At 43.3% G+C, this 21,316-nt stretch overlaps 1 long non-coding RNA gene across 1 annotated transcript in view; it reads left to right on the forward strand.

The window, feature by feature from the left end:
- Nucleotides 1-2,476: 2,476 nt before the first annotated feature.
- The window catches only part of LOC143032558 (uncharacterized), a 182,660-nt gene continuing 163,820 nt past the window's right edge, over nt 2,477-21,316 (forward strand). Inside the window, exon 1 of the long non-coding RNA XR_012967122.1 lies at nt 2,477-2,542. This is a non-coding gene — a long non-coding RNA (uncharacterized LOC143032558). The remainder of the gene's footprint in view (nt 2,543-21,316) is intronic.

Genomic DNA, 21,316 nt, shown 5'->3' on the forward strand with positions numbered 1-21,316 from the left:
TAAAGCAAAATCACTATAGCATTGCACCACGCATCAGAAACGCTTTCTTGACGTAAGCACTGGGTGTACAGCTGAGCTAATTTAATATGAACTAATTTACCTGCGTCTTTCAATAGATATCTTTCCCAGGTGCTTTTCCTCGTTTCATAGTTTTTAGAGCAAATTCTTCTTTGTAATCTCTGCTACACTACTAACGTCTACACATGAATTTACTGACTCAACTACGGTCTTCGACGAGTAAAGCTCTCGGTAAATTTTTCTACTCTTTTTACCATTCTGTCCCTGCATTTAATGATTTCTCCATTTCTATCTTTCAAACATGTAATTTGCTGTCTTCCTAAAACATGTTTGCGCTCGGACACTTTAATACTTTTACCATTCCGAATGGTTTCCTCTATTTCATCCATGTTTCTCTTTCTTTTCTCTAATCTCTGTCTCTTGTTGATAAGCTTGTTTAGTTCTGCTCTTTCTATTTCGTCTCTCCTACTTTTAATCTGCATAGACCTTCTTCTTTTAATTACGTTATTTGTAGCTTTGGAGTATTTGTTTTCTCTAATGTTTTTTGTACTTCCTACTTTCTCTGCCGATTCCCTAATGATATTCAGTAAATTCAAATTGATGTCTTCCACGTTGTCCTCGTTAGTTGTTAGAGCTTCGAATCTGTTTTTAATTTCTAACTGAAATTTGTTATTATCCTTAACCTTTGCAAGGCTTATTTTAATTTTTAAAACTAGTTCATTTCTCTTGGGTCTAAAAGTGAATATAGCTGTGCAACCTACCATTCTATGGTCACAACCTATGTTAACTTTATTTATCACCGTAACATTATTAACGCTTTTGCACTCGTCTCCTAATATGAAGTCTATTTCGTTCTTTGTTGTTCCATTTGGATTTCTCCACGTCCATTTACGACCTACACGCTTTTGGAAGAGTGTTCATTATCTTTATGTTGTAGTTCTCTGCAAAATTGACTAACATCTCTCATATTCGGGGGCACACTGGCCATAAGCACACGAGGCAATACGGTGGGACCTTTAGGAGACGATGATCCAACAGGAACGCCCGGTTTTGTTTTGGTTGTGCTGTACATATTGGCTATGAAGGGGGGTTGGCAGTAATCTCACCTCAGTGCCAACTGGTTTCTGGTGAGATATTTCTCTGGTGTCACCTTATTCATTATATTCAGTGAAGCCCTATATCCATAGGGTGCCCACTGGTCCACGCCGTCATTATGACGGTACCCCATATATCTATGAGGAGCTTCCCTGTTCGCCATCAGGGACGTGCCAGTTAGCAGTGGGTCCTGCGACTGTGCGTGTGAGCTGCTCTTTGTCTGATCTTTCTTACAAAACCTGTTTGGTATGGGTGACCCTGGAGAGATTTTCTCTCTATTGACATAGCATTTGTAATCATTAAGATTCTCAACCCTGTTCACCACGTCAAGGTGTCAACTCTCGGATAGGTTATATATATATATATATATTTTTATATATATATATATATATATATATATATGTATATATATATATATATATTTAAAGACAGACAAATATGGAGGTGAAGTGGCAAAATGAAACGTTAAGGCTAGAGTATGGAGCTTTATTCAGAACCAGACGTTTCGACCTCTTGGGCCTTCCTCTGAGGAAGGCCCAAGAGGTCGAAACGTCTGGTTCTGAATAAAGCTCTATACTCTAGCCTTAGCGTTTCATTTTGCCACCTCACCTCCATATATATATATATATATGTATATATATATATATATATATATATATATATATATATATATGTATATATATATATGTAAATATATATACATATGTATATATATATATATATATATACATGTATATATACATATATATATATATATATATATATATATATATATATAACATACCTTTCCTGTTAAGATTATATCTGAATGAAATAAAACTGTAAATAAATCATAAATGGCGAATATCTTATTTATTCATTTACTTGTTTATATGTATGTATTTTTAATTCGATTTTATTATGGACCAATAGGTCTCCAGTCGATATGCTTTATCATCATAACTCACAATAGCACGTATAGAGTAACAAATAGCTTTACATATAGTAATATTAATTCACTTTACATATTCAAAACTTCTAGATGGATTTCTCTTTTGACTAGTTAAGTGTCACAAATCTAAGTTATTCCTAGTTGTCAGAACCGTGTTTAACGAGTTGATAAAGGCTGGAATGTAGTGGGTTTGATGGTTCCAGACACTTAATGATTTTATTTATAATGGTTGTATGGCTACGAAACATGCTTGCAATTATGTCCGCGCATACACGCACATACATAACATATACACACATACACACGCACATGCATACGCGCACACACACAGACACGGTATTTTTAGTTGTTTATTTATTTATATGTTTATTTATTTATTTATTTATTTATATGTTTATTTATTTATGTATTTATTTACTTTTATTCTTTGCAGGTACGTCCTCTATCTGTTGACATTTGTCCAGCCCAGTATTGCTGCTGTGCACGTATGATGAAAAAGTAAGTCTTGTGTCATTTTCCGTCATAATTGTTTCTGTATACATACCACGCACAAACACACACACACACACACACACTCACACACACACACACACACACACACACACACACACACACACACACACATACACACACACACACACGTTTGTGTATGTGTTTGATTATTTACTTATTTGTAATTTACAGGAAATGAGCTACGTATTGTGTCATACCATTTATGTTTCCACTTGTCAATTTTATATTTTTTAGTCTGGCATTTCTTTTTTATGTGGTATTTAAAGTTGATGCATATGTATGGGATAGTATGTTTTCTTTTGTCCTTTAGTGTGTAATATGTGTGCGCGCGCATGCGTGTGTCTGTGTGTACGTGTGTGTGTGTGTGTGTGTGTGTGTGTGTGTGTGTGTGTGCATCTATGTATGTATGTGTACATGCACGTGCGCATGAGTGCGTGCTATAAGTCAGGATGTAATCTCCTAAATCCTGCTTTCCATTGCAGCTCCTTGACTTCCGCTTGTATCACACACACACACACACACACACACACACACACACACACACACACACACACACACACACACACACACACACACACACACACACACACACACACACATTAAAAAATGACAATGGAAAAACAAGAGGTCATGAAAAGAAACTCAAAAAGGATAACTATAGAAGAGATCGGAAAAAGAATAGCTTCCCACACAGTGCTGGATATATGGAATAACTTAGTTAAAGAAACAGTGTGTGCAAATACTATTCAAGATTTTAAGAAAAAAACTGGATGCTGAAAGATACAAAGACGGGTCTCTACGAGCATAGCTCCCTCCCGGTGTAATACAACTATGTAAACACACACATACACACACACACACACACACACACACACACACACACACACACACACACACACACACACACACACACACACACACACACACACCTACCTTACTGAGACCAATGTGCCTCGGCCGAAGGCGACTACCTTCTCAGGATATTTAGGTAATATATACGTCTGGCACGTTCCAGACCTTGAACATTCAGGAACTCCAAATTCTGGAACTGGAAGAGGAGGGGGGGGGCTCATGGCCGTGACGCGGAGGGGGTAAGAGGGAAGCGGGGGGGGGGGAGAAGCTCTCCCGCGGCGCCGCGTCCCTTGTTGAAGACGCCGAAAGGCTCTCAGGAACAAGTAAAGAAACCAAGATACATTGTGGCCATTACTGGGAGGTGAAGGAACCCGGGCACAGAAGATGTCTGGGGCTTGAGGAGGAGCTCTTGGAGTTCGATGGAGAAGGAAGGGGATGGGGCAAGTTGTGAGGAAGCATCTTGAGTAGTGAGACGGCGGCGGTGGTGGTGGAAACCATTCCGCTAAAAACAGAAAAGAAACAAGAATATCAGTTTCATTATATATTTTATTAAGATCAACCCGAATGTAGTAAAAAACACGCATTATATGTATGCATGCTTGTGTGTATATGTGTGCATGCGTGTTTGCATCCGTGTGTACATATATGCGTATGCAGTATGTATGTATACATGCGTTTGCGCGCATGCGGTTTTGTGTGTGATTTTATATAGAAGAGGTTTTTCTTTTTGGAACATAACCAAATTCTTTGGGCTTGGACGAGCTCCAATATGCATCTGGTGCTTCTCATTTGGCCGAAAGAGTTGTGTGTTTATAAAAGTGCTGATGGTTCCAAATGTTTTATAATAATGCCGTTGGAAAGGGGGAGCCGGGGTGCCAGAAGACGCCACAAGAATCCGAACACTCGATAAGAGGACTAACGGAAAAGAGGAATAGGGTAGAATGGAAGTGGAAGAGAATGTAACGAAAGTGTCGATGGAAAGGAGGAAGGAAAGGGTGATGAAAAATAACTTGTATAAAGAAAAAAACGGGAGAATGATGTTGGGTAAGTATGACAGGGGCGTGAATATGGATAGAGAAGATATAAAGGAGAAGTCGAAATGAAAGACTAGGTCGGGTGAGGAGGAAGAAAAGGAGAGGAATAAGAGAAAGAGAGAGAGAAAGGAGGAGATAGAAAGAAAGCTTGGAAAATCTAGTCGGGTCCTCCTCTCCCGGTAGCAAAGCAAACCCAATGAGTACGCGATTCTTAAAAAAAAAAAAAAAAAAAATGGAGATGTTGGTGGCAGGCGGAATGGAGTAGTCAGAGCAATTTGTGCATTATGGACCCATGGTTTGGGGTGGGGGGAGGAAGGCGTTGGAGGAAGGAAGGAAGACAGGCTCGCAAGGGGTCTGATGAAAACGAGGAGGAAAAGGAGAGCCTCGCAAGGGGCTTGGTGAAGAGGAGGCGTAGGAGGAAGGAGGAGAGCCTCGCAAAGGGCTTGATGAAGAGGAGGCGTAGGAGGAAGGAGAAGAGCCTTGCAAGGGGCTTGATGAAGAGGAGGCGTAGGAGGAAGGAGGAGAGCCTCGCAAAGGGCTTGATTAAGAGGAGGCGTAGGGGGAAGGAGAAGAGCCTTGCAAGGGGCTTGATGAAGAGGAGGCGTAGGAGGAAGGAGGAGAGCCTCGCAAAGGGATTGATGAAGACGAGGCGTAGGGGGAAGGAGGAGAGCCTCGCAAGAGGCTTGATGAAGAGGAGGCGTAGGAGGAAGGAGGAGAGCCTTGCAAAGGGCTTGATGAAGAGGAGGCGTAGGAGGAAGGAGGAGAGCCTCGCAAATGGCTTGATGAAGAGGAGGCGTAGGAGGAAGGAGGAGAGCCTTGCAACGGGCTTGATGAAGAGGAGGAGGAGTGCCACGACATAGGAAAGGCAGAAAGCTTCTGACGAGGTTCCCGACGAAGGAGAGAACCCGAGCCACTTGACGACTCGAACACGGATCCCCGAAATACGAGTCGCTGAGCAAAAGCAGAGGCGGAAAGAGCGTCGCAGGTGAAGATGGAACATATTTTCGTGATTGAAAGATGTGTTTGAACATCTTTAAACCGAAGGAGTCATTAAGCCCAGTTATGAGAATCGATTACAGTAAATGAGTCGTGAGAATTTACTGGTTAAATAGAACTAGAGCGTTTAGTTAATTAGGAGATGATAATTAAATGAAGGAGTTATAGATGGAATACGAGGATATGGCGGATGGGGGCGGGTTGGCCCAATATATATATATTAAATGAACGAGACTTATGAAGGAAAATGGTAGAATTTCATGTGAAATCTTGAATGTGTACTCAACGTAAGACTTTGACAGTTAAATACGAAGAGGTTAGGATGACCAAAACCCCAGACCATTATGGTTTAACTAGTGGTCAACGAATTATTTTCATACTTAAAAAATTGTTCTCTTTGAATAAGGTTGAAGTGATTTTGAAAGGGGATTGATTTGTATCCCGTAACTGAATGAAGGAATCTAGCAGGTTAAAAAACAAAAATATTCAAAGTGCACACTACGGTGATAATTATTTAACTGAAGATAGAATCATTTATATCTGTGTGATCTTGATATATTTTTCATGGCCAGTACTTGAAGATTTTGAAGGGATTAAAACCATCTCAAACCTTCCCTTTCTTAATCGGAAGCGTGCTGGTCTCTCTCGCATTCGCTCAGTTGTTGTGGGCTCCGAATTCCGCACTTCTCTGCGAATTCCAGCAGTGAATGTTAAGGCTATTTTTCTTTCCTCCAACTATTGGAGCATATTTGCAAACCACAGGTTTCGGGAAAGAATCTGATATGCTGGCAGAAAATATTTTACCTTCAGCATGTCAGATGTCATTCTATGTAAATTGTTGAGAAAGCTAAATACTTTGCCATTGTGTTTTCACGGCGGAAAAAGATTAAGGAGGCGGACGGTACCGCCGAATAATCGGAGGTTGAAGGAAAAATAATTCAGTGTGATAACCCTTTTATCTTCCCCAACAATTCCTAAAGCGCACAAGGCAGAGGTGACGGCTTCGGCCGCAGCTACTCAGCGTCTTCTTGCATAGGCTCCTCACCTGTCATAGAGGGCTCGGAAGGAGGGCGTTCTGAAGCAGGGAATTGAATATATTCCTCCCTCACTACGGACTCGCTTGCTGCGAGGTAGGACTCGGTCCGCTTTCACCCCTACGCTCAAAAACCTTTCGGTTAGCGAAGATCCCTGGGTTTTACGTTCAGCTACCAGAGGGCTTTCGTCAGCTGATGGAGGGACCCTTGTCTGAAGGACAATGAAGGAGAAGGGAGCCTAACCCCGTATGCGTGAAAAGAAAAAGAAATCGAAGAAATCCTTATGGCGAGATTAGGCAAACTGACAAATCGAGATCAAGCTTGGCAACGGCAAAATGGTCGTATTCAGTCAAAGAAAAAACTCTTAGCGAAGGACCTTATGTTAGGAAAGTAATTAGTCTGATCAAACAGGAGTGGCCCCGGCCAGAGGGCCGCGGCGGTCGAAAGAGGAAGGAAAAAGATTCTTCGCTTAGAGAAGAAGTATTTTTTTTTTTTTTTTTTTTTTTACCGTCGGTATCAATGAACATTAGGACGAAGTTATTTATGTATATATATATATATATATATATATATATATATATATATATATATATATATATATGTATGTATATATATGTTTGTGTGTGTGTATCACTCAAGAGGTTTTTCGTTCGTTTTGTCTATAGTGCTTAAAAACATTACTGTTTTAATAAGATGTTTAAAACATCTTGTGGACGAAACACAGCATAATCATATATAACAAAAGTGTTCAATGCTTTTAATCCCTGTCCTTACCTCTATCACATCATGTATTTACTTAAATGATTATGATTAATATATATACATATATATATATATATATATAATATATATATATATATATATATATATTCACTGAATCACGTATGTATGTATTTGAGGGTCCAAAATCTAACCACTACAGAGGCATGACCCTGCCTTTGATCACGCGCGCTCATTACTGACAGGGCAGGATGCAGGATTCACATACACACACACACACACACACACACACACACACACACACACACACACACACACACACACACACATACACATACATACACACGTTTGTATTTACAGTTTACATTATTTTCTGACCTCACACTACACTAACCCATCCTCTTTGCTCAAGAGAGACAGTAACGTCTTGTAGTCTTAGTAAATCTTCCACGCCGTGAACGGGACTCGTTCTCAAACCTCAAGCGTGAGCGGGGAAGACGCTAACTACTACATCTACACTACCGTGCATGTGTGTGCGCGTGCGTGATATCTAATATGCGGACATGTCTGCTTGAGCTTGCGTGGTTGCGTGTGTCTGAAAAGCGGGTCTTGGGTAGTGGTGATGAGTTCTGAGCCAATCTCTCCGGAAGGCCGTTTTATAGGCAAGATAAAGAAATCACCTCACCCTTATCGACATTGCAAGGCTTTATATGTCATTGATATTTCCAATTAATAAACAATCTAACTTCATTTTGCAAAACCAACCGAGGAGTTGAGGGGAACGCCGACGGAGGGGGAAAAGTTGAAGGCTTCTCTCTCTCTTTTTTTTTCTCGCAGAAACCCAAAGATCTTTGATTATGAACAAATATATCCTGCTGCTGTAATGAAGGAAAACTTTCAGGAGGAAGAAGCGGACAAAGTTGGGTGGAAGGGAAAACCATGGGAGAAGATAAGAGACGAGAGTGGGGGAACGTGAGGTTGACGGTAGATAGAGAGAGGAGGGGAGGGAGGGACTAGGGTGGAAATTGAAAAAGAAGGAGGGATTAGTTTTGGTCGGTCGGAGGAAGGGGGAGAAATCTAATGAGGCAAAGTCACAGGCCTGGAGTGGGGGAGGGAGGAAGGAAGGAAGGAAGGAAGGGGGAGGAGGAGAAGGAAGAGGAACGAGAGGGGTTTGAGCCGGTAAGGGGAAGGAAGGAGGGAGCTGGAGAAGGAGAGAGGGGAGGGGAAAGGGGTAGTGATGAAGAAAGAATTCAGAGGGAGAGGAGGGTGAGTGGCATCGAGGGTAAGATTTGTTAAAAGAATGTATGGGAAAGGAACGGGAGTGAGAGAGGATGAATTTAATGAGAGACAAAAAGGCGAGGAAGGAAAGTCGTTAAGAGAACGGGGAGCCGATAACGAAGGAAAGGGAGACGGAAGGAAAGAGGGGAAGGGAGGAGAGGAGAGGAGTGGAAATAGAGGCATTTGGGACCGAATATGTGAGGTAGGAGGAGGAGGAGAAGTAGAAAGGAGGTGGAAGTTGGAAGAAGAGGAAAAAGAAATTAGCGAAGTAGGAGAAGAGGAGGTTGTGTGAAGGGAGGGGTAGGGTGGGTGGGGTGGAGGGATGTCAAGAAAGATGTCTGGATCCATCTTTTGCATGACGTCTCCTTGATTTCTTGATGGTGGTAACTTCCTCCCTCCCTTGGTCTTTATTCTGGCTAACACCTGCCGCTGTTATTCTGCTGAAGGGCGGCTCTGAACCAGAAGGGGTGCACGTTAAATTATTAAAGTCGAGTGGCGGTAACCAGGACATATATGTGAGTTAACAGAACGTGATTAAGTAGCTTAGCAGATGAGTATAAAAGGTTTGCATTTTTATGTATCTATTTATTTATTGGTTATATTTTTATTTACCTACGTATATTAATTCTTATTTATTTATTTTATTATTCATATTTTCTTTTTTCTTCTTTACGAAATTTTGGTTTTCAAGCTCAAGCGTCGAGACCACTTTGGCGGGTATTTCCACAATAAACATGCATCTATTAGTCTTTGGAAGTTATATTCTGGGTTCCTGAAATTCCATTGATCCCTGAGGCACTGAATAAAATCGCCTGGCGGCAACAAGAAAAATACATACATGTACAAATAGAAACAGAGGTTCTTGTTGGACATAAGCCCTTCTTTCTCGCAACCGGGAATGCAATATATGTGAATGATTGGTATATTAAGTCGTAAATCGCCCCGAGGAAATACGCGTTTCTCGTCTATATTGCAGTTCTCATCATAGAAAAGATGTATTTGTATGACCACCACCCACCCACCCCTGCCTGAATGTGTGTGTGTGTGTGTGTGTGTGTGATTCACCATGGTCTTGGATCACGTGTTGGACTCGTGATCGATAGCTATTACTCTCCCAGAAGAGAGCTCAGAGCTCATATATGACCGATCTATGGGTAATGTACTTTACACGCATACACACACCCAACTCCCCGCCCACGAGAGTTGGAGTAACGACCCGCAGCGCAGCAATACTGAAATTATTTCAGTCCTGGGTGGGATTCGAACTTGGACCAATGTAGCACCAGTTGCGAACGCTACCACCGGCGCCGTGTGTGTGTGTGTGTGTGTGTGTGCGCGCGCACTTTCGTGCGTGCATGCGTGTGGAGCGAATGGAGAGATTAAGGAATGTAAGCAGTGAGTGTGTACAGGCTGAACATTGTGAATATGTGACACCCATACGGACCAGTTACACAGCATTATTTAATAATATGAGACCGATCGCTATTTAGAAAGGAATGCTCATCATTTCTGACGTGTATAATACCTTTGGGTTGAGAAGGATAGAAGCTCAGGTAAATTGTCGTTGACGCAATGTTAATATGTTAGATTCCTTTTGGTGGATGGTATGACAGAATAAAATCAACCAAAGATCTAAGAAAAAGGAGGGAGGAGAAGAGGATGAATTTGGAGACCTGAAGAGGCGTAAGAGAAACCGGAAGGGACATGACGGAGAGGTCTGAGATATATGTTTGAGAGAACCAAGTCAATTAAAGTGTTCTTGTCAGTGACATGGGGAAGATGACATCACTATTTTCGTCGGGAAACCGTAAAGAGCTTCAGCTGTTCCTTATTCCAGTAATTTGCTTAAGGAACCGTGAAGCCTTTAAGTGTGTTTGTGTGTGTGTGTGTGTGTGTGTGTGTGTGTGTGTGTGTGTGTGTGTGTGTGTGTGTGTGTGTGCGTTTGTGTGTGTGTTCTCTCCCTAATTCACTCTCCCTCTTTCTCCTTCTCTCCTCCTCTCTCTCACTCCCTCTCTCTTCCTCTTTCACTCCCTCTCTCTTCCTCTTTCACTCCCTCTCTCTCTCTCTCTCTCTCTCTCTCTCTCTCTCTCTCTCTCTCTCTCTCTCTCTCTCTCTCTTTCTCTTTCTCTCTCTCTTTCTCTCTTTTTCCTTCACTCTATTTCTACATGTGTCTGTATATCATCCTTTCCCTACCTCCCTCAATCCCTCAACAAAAAAAGCATAGAATGTGGTGCTGCAGCCAACGCCAGCTCTTTGGGGGAAGGTGTGCACTGAGGAGGAAGAACCAATCTGTCCCGCACAAGAACAAAGACTTCTGTGCGTCACGTGGACTTTGGTTAGTTCTTGAAGAAGAAGAAGAAAAAAACGGAAAACCAGGACGTGGTTTCAAAAGAAAGACAGACATTCGCCCAGTGTACGTTGACATATTTGTACATAGTAGAGCGTTGTGTGTCATGTCTAGTAGTGTCTGGCAAGCGGGGAGGAGGATCAGACACCAAACTGTAGTCTCCTTGAAGAGAGAGAGAGAGAGAGAGAGAGAGAGAGAGAGAGAGAGAGAGAGAGAGAGAGAGAGAGAGAGAGAGGGACAGAGTGAGGAGAGAGCGAGGGCAAGGGCAAAACAAAAACCCAGAAAACCAAATAACAATGTAAATAGATAGGATAATGAATATATATAGATAACAAAACGAATAAACACATATGCAACAAAATTCATAAGCATAAACCCTACACAGGAAGAAGCTCGCGCACTTGGTCTTAATCATGTGCAGATCGTCACATCTCCAAAGGCAACCCCGGTTACGTAAGGGGGTCTCAGAGAAACCTGTGGTTAGGTTTCGAACCACGAGGTCAACAAAGAGAAGGAACGCAAAGAATCTGGCTCTTTGCTGCAAAAATAAACTCTGTAAATACACACGCAAACAAAAACTCACGGGCTTCCAATATAGACCTACTTACCCTTCCTACCTTCCCGCCTACATATTTTTCGTCTTTCTTCTAAATACATACCCTCAGTCAACCAACCTACTTACCCACTTACCCCACCTACCCACTTACCTACTCACCCACTCACCCACGTTCCTACCTACGTATCTACGTACCTACCTACACACATCCTACCTACCTGCTTCCTTGTGTCCACCCACCACCCATTACCCACCTACCCGTCTATCTACTTACATCCCTGGTTATTGTAGCTTTCGGTCTGTGATAACTAAAGGATGGGGATGCACATAGTCTCACAGTATTGTACAGCTTATGATGAATACAATAAAGACAACAAGACGAATTTTCCTCAGAGTGATTTGTGATCCACTCAAGGGCTGTTGCTGGATACTGTGGGGCCAAGGGTCCACAAGAAAGGCACAAGGCAGCAAATTTAATTCCGTTAAGGTCACCCACATGGTCTTGTATCTTTTAGTGAAAATAATTTAATATATCGAATGACCCCAGACTGAAAGATGTCAAAGATATTCGAAGATCCTGTACTCGATTGAGTAAATTCTTTTCATATTAGAACAAAGTATGTAAAGTTTGCCAATTCTCTTTAATGCTTTAAGGGCAAGAAAGAGTCATACTAGAACATAAAAATAACAAACTGTAATGGGAAGGTAATTAAAGAAATGGAGAAAGTATTCTGGGGCTGAAGAAGAACACTTACCCATATACTGTGTGAATCCACCCACGCACGGATGAGAAGGTCCTGATTGCGACCGCAAATGAAAAGAATAACGGTGAATGGGACGGCATGTAAAGGCACGGCCAGGAATAAAGAAGAATTGATAAAAAGAAAATAAGAGAAAAATGGGCGCGCAGAGGAAAAGAGAAAATGAACGAAAATGGAAAAATTAAGACACCAAAAGAAATATGAGGGGAATGGAGTGATTGGCAAACAATTGAATTAAAGGACGGGCAGGGAGGGATGAAAGGGAGAAAGAAGGAAGGAGACGCCAAGGGGCTGGGTGCGAGAAGAAGAAGGAGGTATGGAGGGAGGGGAGGGAGAGTGAGAAGAGAAGGGAGGGAAAAGAGGGAGAGAGGGAGAGGAAGAAATGGAAGAGAGGGATCGAGGGAGAAGAGGAAGGGAGGGGAGAGAGGAATGGAGGTAAAAGAGAGGAGGAAGTAGGGAGAACAAGTGTTTTTGAGTTTGGGGCATCTGTGAGAGCGAGGGCATGTTCTTGAAGCCTTTGAAGGCGGTGGACGTGTCTTGCAGGTTATTGTTCTGGCAAAGGGAAGGGGATTTTGTCCAGTCAAACAACATAATCTACCCTGAAGAGAGTCTCTAACCATCTAGACCTTCAGAATCCTTCCCTTCAGCAGGATGCTGAGGGCGAAAGAATGAAGGAAAAGAAGAAAGAAAAATTAAAGGAAAAAAGTGTTGTGTTGTATTTGAGAAGAAAGCACGTTTGGCAGAACGAGGGAGAGGAAGGGAACTGTGGCTCTGGCAGAGAGAGAGAATTGCTTTGTACTCCATGGAAAGGAGAGATAGGTTTAGTCCTTTTTTTCATGTACGGGATGATGCGCGACAGCTCATCTTTATTTCTAATGGGAAGGGGGATAGGGGGTATCTTCAACCCGGTAATGGGAAACGCTCCTCATGGATAGAAACCCTGGTGAATTATCAGTGCATGAGTCCAATACCTCCTCCTCCTCCTCCTCCTCCTGCTCAACTTCATCCTCAACATCTTCCTCATCTTCATCCTCATCCTTCTTTCCTCCTTATCGTTGCCGATGTGGTTTTCAGATTTATGTTACATCATCTTCATTATCTTGGCCTTCTCCTGCCGTCTTTCTCTTTCTGTGCCTTTTTTCTCTTTCTCCACCATAATATTTTTTCTCTCATGTCGATTTTGGTCTCACCGTTCGCCCCCCCCCCCTTCTCTCTCTCTCTCTCTCTCTCTCTCTCTCTCTCTCTCTCTCTCTCTCTCTCTCTCTCTCTCCTCTTCCCTCTCCTCTTCCCCTCTCTCCCTCTCTATATCTCCCCCTCTCTCTCTGACTCTTTCTCCCTATCTCTCTCTCTCTCTCTCTCTCTCTCTCTCTCTCTCTCTCTCTCTCTCTCTCTCTCTCTCCCTTCCCACTCTCTCCCTCCCCTCTCTCTACCCCCTTCCCTCTCAATCCCTCTCCCTTTCTTTCTCTTCCTCTCCTTATCCCCCTCTCCTTATCCCCCTCTCTCCGCCCTCCCATCTCTTCATTCCTCTCTTTTCATCTCTCTTCACCTTTTTCTCTGTCTCCCTATGTCTCCCTCTCTTTCCCTGCCCTCTCTCTTCCTCCCCTCTCCCTTCCTCTCCCCTCTCTCTCTCTCTCTCTCTCTCTCTCTCTCTCTCTCTCTCTCTCTCTCTCTCTCTCTCTCTCTCTCTCTCTCTCTCTCTCTCTCTCTCTCTACCCCTCTCGCTCGCTCTCGCTAGCTGTCTTTCTGTTTCTCTCTCCCTCTCCCTCTCTCTTTCTCTGTCTCCCCGTGTCTCTCCCTCTCTTTCCCTGCTCTCTCTCTCTCTCTCTCTCTCTCTCTCTCTCTCTCTCTCTCTCTCTCTCTCTCTCTCTCTCTCCCTATGTCTCTCCCTCTTTTTCCCTGCCCTCTGTCTCCCTTCCCTCTCTCTCCCTCTCCTCTTTTACTCTCTCCTCTGTATCTACATCTTTCTCTCCCTCCCCTCTCTCTCCTTCTCTCTACATTCCTCTCCCTCTCTCCGTCTCTCCCACTCTCTGCCTCCCTCTCTCTTTCTCTCTACCTATCTCACAACCTATCTACTTCCCTTCTCTCTCCCAGCCTATCTCTCTCCCTCCCCTCTCTCTCCATCTCTCCCCATCCCACTTTCTCCCCTCCCCCTCTACCTCTTTCTCTCTCGCTCGTTCACTCTCGCTATCTGTCAATCTGTTTGTCTATCTTTCACTCTTTCACCCTCTCTCTCTCTCTTAGGTCAGACTTAGAGAGAGTGGGAGAGTGGTCTGAGAAGTGGCTGATGCCATTTAATCTGGATAAGTGCAAGATTATGCATATCGGGCGTGCAAATCAGAGGGCAGACTACTCTTCTTTTGGGTCATGACATAGCAAGTACAGAATTGGGGGGGGGGAAATGCGTGTCTTGATAAGCAGCGACTTCAAGTCTTCAAAACAATGTACGGAAGTGAAAAAGAAAACATAAAAGCTTTAGGTTACATCAGAAGACAGTTTCGTTACGTGAACCAAGAAATATTTTTGACATTTTACAGTTCTCTAGTTCGTCCCCATCTGGAATAAGCCGTCCAGTTGTGGTCGCCGAACTTGAGGATGGACGTGCAGAGGCTAGAACGAGTTCAGGCACGAGCAACGAAACTTATTTCCGCCATCAGACACATGGGGTACCAGAGGCGTTTCAAGGCTTTGGGTCTCTTTTCTCTAGAGACCGGGAGATTGCGAGGACAGCTAATAAAGATTTTCAAAATACTTCAAGGATATGATAACACTGACTATCGACATCTCTTCAGCTTGAACGTGAATGCCACTCGCAATCATGGGCGGAAGCTCAGTTCCCCTCGTTACTCTTGGGACAAGGTTGGTGACTCTTTTACCTATAAAATCTACGGCACCTGAAACAGACTGCCAAAGAACGTGGTAAACAGTTCTTCTGTTGAACAAGTCAAAAGACGGTTAGAGAATGTGCTACACACATTAATGTAAGTACTAGTATGAATCCCCGGTAACCTTGTAACGGTACCTCCTCGGTATGGGCTGTAAAACCTTTTGAGATACTGAGATTCCTTGTAATTCCTTGTAACTCCCTCCCCTCTCCTCTCTCTCTCTCACCCTCCTTTCCTCTTTCTCTCTCTTACCCTACCTTCCTCTTTCTCTCTCCTTCTCTCTCTCTCTCTCTCTCTCTCTCTCTCTCTCTCTCTCTCTCTCTCTCTCTCTCTCTCTCTGTCTCTCTCTCTGTCTCTCTGTCTCTCTCTCTCTCTCTGTCTCCCTCCCTTCCTCTTTCTCCCTATCCTCGGCTCCCACAGCTCCCTCAGCTCCTCCCTCGCCCGCCACGTAATCAAGCGGGAATTTTCCACCAGCTCAGCACGGACGCCCCCTCTGCTTTGCAAGCGCCCCGACCCCGCTCCCCTCACTTGTCCGCTCTCCATCCTCTCCTCCTCTTTCTCTATACCTCCCTCCTCCATCACTTCTTTCCCCTTCCTCCCCATTCGCATTCTTTCCCTTCTACTTCCTTTTCCTCTCTCCCCTGTCCGCGCGCGCGCGCGCGTGTGTGTGTGTGTATGTGTTTTGGGTTAGGCAAGGTTAGGATGAGTTTCTTTAGGTTTGGATGAGCGAGTGGCTTGACCGTCTTGTAGATGTTGGTCAAAGAACTTTCTTGCAGCAACTGTCAGTACGACATCGCCAGCTGCTGACGGCTTCTAGGCGGCACCGATCAGCCGGTTGTAATTATCTCAAATGGTTCTGGTGTCAGCTGGTCATTTCCGGTTGGTGGTAGGTGGTCATGGCTTCCATAGGGTGTTGGCTTGAGGGCTTTAGTTGGTAATGACTGCGGTAGCGGTCTCTCTGGTAATGGTAGGTAGTTTCCGGTAATGTAGAAGAATGTCTGTCCTTATATCCGATGGTCTTAGATGGACCCGTCCAAGTTTGTTGTGTATTGGGAACAAAAAATAAATAAAATAAAATAAAATTAATAAAATAAAATCAATTGATAGATAAATAGATGAGAATACGAAATGAAAATAAATAAAAGGATAAAAAGATAAGAATAAGAAATTAAGATAATTGATTAATTAATGAATACGAATAAAGAATAGAACTAAATAAAGGGAGCAAACGTGTTTATGTTTATTTAATTGCAATATACATTGAAAAGTTACGCTCGTCAGGTTCCGTCTGTGTGTTCATCGGATAAACTGTGTGTGTGTGTGTGTGTGTGTGTGTGTGTGTGTGTGTGTGTGTGTGTGTGTGTGTGTGAGAGAGAGTTTGTTTTCCATTCGTATCATCAGTCACTTCAGGTCCACCACTGAACAAAAGTCTCCCCAGCATCTGTCTGTGATTTGCACGGCTGTACCAACTTTGGTCACATCAATCCTGCAAATTTTTTCTATCAATTACGTCATCGGTCTGGCCTCTCCTTTCTTTGCTTACCTTTCATTTTGTAAGTCATTTGTTCCATATGCCATCCTCTTTTGTGTCGATCTGTTGTCCATTTCCTTTTTTCTTCTTCTTTATTTTCTTTTCTTTTGATACATTTATCTTTGGTCTGTTCCCTTACCCATTTTGGTGTCTTCCTAAAGAAATTTTCTCTTATATTTTGAAGTTATATGCAGTTAGTATCATTGCTGTGTAGTATTGCAGATTAGATTTACCTTTTTATTTGCTATTATATCAGTGTCGTTTTGCTACTTGGTAGTAATTATTTGGACTTTAAGAAAGCGAAGAACTGGATACTGGAGGCTGTCGATGTGAGTGCGCGGCATGTTCACTCCTGAGGTGCCGGGTTCATCTTGGCGAAATCCTTAGAGACTGAAATCGTCCCTAATCCCCGCCTGCTTCCTGTCTCTGTCCTCCCACCCTTACATTATTATCGTAACTCCTCTTCCGCCTCTTCTTCTTCCTTGTCCTCCTCGTCCTTCTCGTCCTCCTGTACCTCCTTCTCATCATCATCGTCCGTGCCCCCGCCTCCTCCCTGTTTCTGCCAGCCCATCGATTACACCGTGTAACACATTTTTTGTTCTCCGGTTCTAAGTGCCATTTCCTGGTTTGTTATATCCCGTATTTATATAAAAAATATCATTTAATCAGAAGTTTGGGTTTATAGTCAGGACTTTAATATTTCGAAAATTTCATATTTATTTTATGATACAAGCTTATAAAAACAAACATGTAAAAACAAATGACAATTATAAAGCAACTTTAACACGTCAGAAATGTCTGGATTTCCTGGATTTGCGGTTGTAGTCCAGGTCGCATTCCCGCACCTGCCCTCAGGTATAGTCCCCTCATCATTTTCTTATTGTAGTGGCCTTGGTACCTCCGCTCTATCTCCTTCACATCTTCGTGGAATTGCTCGCCTTGTTCTTTTGAGTAGGCGCCCATATTGTCCTTGAATTTGTCCAGGTGAGCGTTCAGCATATGAAGTTTAAGGGACATCCTGCATCCCATGGTGCCAAAAGCCTTTACCAGATCCTGCACCTGCTACTGGTAGTTATCAGCTCCGTGGTTGCCCAGGAAGCCCTTGACAACTGCTATGAAACAGTTCCATGCTGTTCTCTCAATCCTACTGAGATTATTGGAGAACTCGGTAGACTCAAGTACCTTCTTTATCTGAGGCCCAACAAAAATCCCACCTTTAATTTTTGCCAGAGATAACTTGGGGAAGAACTCAAGAAGGTAGTTAAAAGTGGCTGATTCCTGGTTGAGAGCCTTCACGAACTGCTTCATCAACTCCAATTTAATGTGCAGTGGCGGCATGAACACAATCCTGGGAGCAATCAGTGGCTCCTACATGACGTTCCAGGTCCCAACTAGCCTACCAGTTCTGTACACTACTCCCAGTTCTTTTTGTTGTAGTAGTCAGAGGTGGTTCTGCTATCGCGAGGAAGCATTGAAATTTGATAAAGCCTCCTTGAAGACCAAACAGGAAGGCCACCATCTTAAAGTCTCCAATTATTTCCCAATTGTACTGGTTGCAGATGTTCCAGGAGGACTTTCTCACTGTAGTAGTCTTCCTTCAGGCAGACTGAATGGGCTAGGAGCAGCTTCGGGAACTTGTTTTTCATTGTGGAGGAGGACAGCCTTCAAACTTGTTGTAGAGCTGCCACTCTTTAGGCACAAACAGCACCCCAATAATGTCAGACAGTCCAGGCACATCATGACAGAAGCAGAGGCCATCCCTAAAAGTGTAGAAACCAGAGAAAGGTTAGTGTCGATTTCTCTTCCACTGCTTTATCCTGGAGATGAATAGCTCTGCATTGGACTTGGTGAGACTCATATCCCTGACAAGAGTTGGAGTAACGACTCGAAGCGCAGCGATACTGAAATTATTTCAGCCCTGGGCAGGATTCGAACCAGGACCGCCGTAGCGACAGTCGGGGAATCTACCAACCGCGCCACCGAGTCGTGTGTGTGTGTGTGTGTGTGTGTGTGTGTGTGTGTGTGTGTGTGTGTGTGTGTGTGTGTTTGTTTGTGTGTGCACGTCGGATGATGAATTATGTCTTACTCCCCCCTTGAATCCGCCCCGTGCACCCCATCTTTATTATTCTGCTTTTCCTACGCTTCATTTTCCTCTTCTTTCTCATCTTTTTCTCCCTCCTCTTTTTTACCTTCCTCTTCTTCCTTTCAGTTCAATTTATTATTAATGCTGTTGCTTCACATTCTCCTTCTTCCTATTCTTAGTCGTCATTCTCCTCCCCTCCTCCTTCTCCTCCTTCTCCTCCTCCTCCTCCTCCTCCTCCTCCTCCTCCTCCTCCTTCTCCTCCTCCTCCTCCTCCTCCTCCTCCTCCTCCACCTCCGCCTTCTCCTCCTCCGCCTTATGCCCCTCTCTTCCTCGTTCCCATTTCTTTGTGCTCCTCCTCTTCCTCCTCCTTTCTTTTCCTCTTCTCCATCTTCCTTGTTCTCATCTCCTCCTCCTCCTCCTCCTCCTCCTCCTCCTCCGCTCTTCTTTGACTTTCCATCCCTTCGCGCAAGATTCACGGCTTTACCAGACGGGTATTGATGAGATGATAGTCCGGATATATGGCGGAAGAAGGGGGGGCGGGCTGGTGTCTGTGGGGAGGGGGGTTCTGGTTATTTAAGGCTGCTGATCGGCGAGCACCCTTTTTCCCCCGCTCCCCTTAACTCCCCACCCCACCCCCCAATCTTGGAGGTTTCTGTTTAACGAGCTTCCAAACCAGACCGCCGCAACGTCGAGGTCTGGGCAGGTGGCATTCCCTTTAAAGAAGAAAAAATCTCTTAATCGTGTCGTTTTAACCGCTGCCCGCGGAGAGCGTTTCGCTCATTTGAATACAATCATTTGGCGACAATTAGTGTAAGTACATAAAGTGGTCCAACACCTCGTCAGTGGAATGAAATCCTCAAGCGAAAGACCATAATCAAAGAAAGGACGTCCAAAGTCGACCATTTGCTCTGTGTTCGGCGACTCCAGGCCATCTCCATTCTCGTCACCTGTCGGCCATTGTCCGCGCTTCCCTTCATTCCATTCCTGAAAGAGCCCCATCGACTTCCAACGTCCCTTCGATTCACGGGAGTTGTGCTGGTTTAGTAGTGGGAACCCTCGTCCGTTGGCGTTTTGAAGTCTGGCTTTTTAAACGTGAGATGACACTTTCGAAAAAAAACTATTCTTTCTTGCGTTGTTGTTGATATTCTTCTTCTTCTTCTTCTTCTTCTTCTTCTTCTTCTTCCTCTTCTTCTTTGTCTTCGTCTTCGTCTTTTCACTGGCTCTTGGAAGAATATAGTTATTTCCTTCTCCAGATTTCGTTCCAGCGTTCTGAAGATTCTTCTAACCTGCAAAAGTGTAAACTTTGCACCAAAACAAGTAAAGAGCGAACAAGTAGCCCAGTTCGTTGCGCTGCGGGTTTCCATAATCTAAATAAAATTGGCTGACGCCAGCTAAAATAAGTCTGAAAAAACAGCAGAATGGTTATTCGAGATAAATTTGATCTCCCATCAAGGTTTTCCTCTTAGCTGAATAAAAGTACATGAAAGTACCTAGATCAATTTAGTAGAAGGAAAACGTAAATGGTGGAGGTTCGTCGTCAGGGGTGTCATGGGATACAGTGAGCACAAGTAATAATACATACTGTGTGTGTGTGTGTGTGTGTGTGTGTGTGTGTGTGTGTGTGTGTGTGTGTGTGTGTGTGTGTGTGTGAATGTGAATGTGAATGTACCGGTATGTATTATTACTGTCCACGGTTTCCTACGTCTCTTTACGTCATTTGCCTTCACATGAATTCCCCAACACGATTTCCCTTTGTTCCATCTCTGTGCTTTTACTTCTTTGTGTTGTTAAACAGCGCTCCACTTCTCTTTGATGTTAGTTCTCCGGTCCCTTCGTGTACTTTATCTTATCTGTCATGGACCCTTCCCTTCTTCATTCTCTCTCTGTTTTGCCCTTTCTCAATTTCTCTCTCTCTGTCTCTCTAATGACTTATCCCTAGTGGTTCCTCTTGGGTTTGTGTTTTCTCTTTGTTTAATAACGAGTTGTGGTATTTGCAGTCATATGTTGAGTCATATTGTTAGCGTTCTAGATGTCTACAAACTTCGCTATTTCATTCTCTTTCTGGCAGTTTTTTTTTTATCTTATTTAATTGATTAATTTATTTTATTATCATGTATTTATTTAATTTTTACTATTATTACTATTTTCATAGAAAATTTGTGCCATTCGTTTTCTCTGTCGGGCAGTGGGCGAGGGGCAAAGATGGCCCTTCATTCGTAAGGAGCAAAGATAGCATGGAAAACAAATGGATAATGGGGAAGAGGACTTTTGGTATATTGAAAGATATTCTCTTGGTTTTATTCCCCAGTTTTCTGTCCTACCCACCCCCTGTTCGTATGAGAGTCTTTACTTTACCCAGTATCCCTTTCTCCCTGGATTTGTTTCCTTTCCCAAGATTTCGTCCCTAGATTAGTTTTCATTTGTGAAAATATTACTTTCTTGTTGATAGCATTTCTTTGCTTTGATTCATATTTTTGCGAGCGTACATGTCGCTACATTCATACTTACATACAGGTATATACATACATACATACATACATAATGCATACATGCATGCAGACATAGCCTGTATAGTGTATTGACAGCATGTTTTATGCAGTCAATATTATAGGGACTTATGAAATCTCTATAGACCAAGTCAGCATTCTTTTATGATTGGAGACTGGTCTCCACTCAAATAATGAT

The sequence above is a fragment of the Oratosquilla oratoria genome, chromosome 14, assembly GCF_046742065.1.
Source record: "Oratosquilla oratoria isolate Oo_2021 chromosome 14, ASM4674206v1, whole genome shotgun sequence".
Taxonomy (NCBI): Eukaryota; Metazoa; Arthropoda; class Malacostraca; order Stomatopoda; family Squillidae; genus Oratosquilla; species Oratosquilla oratoria.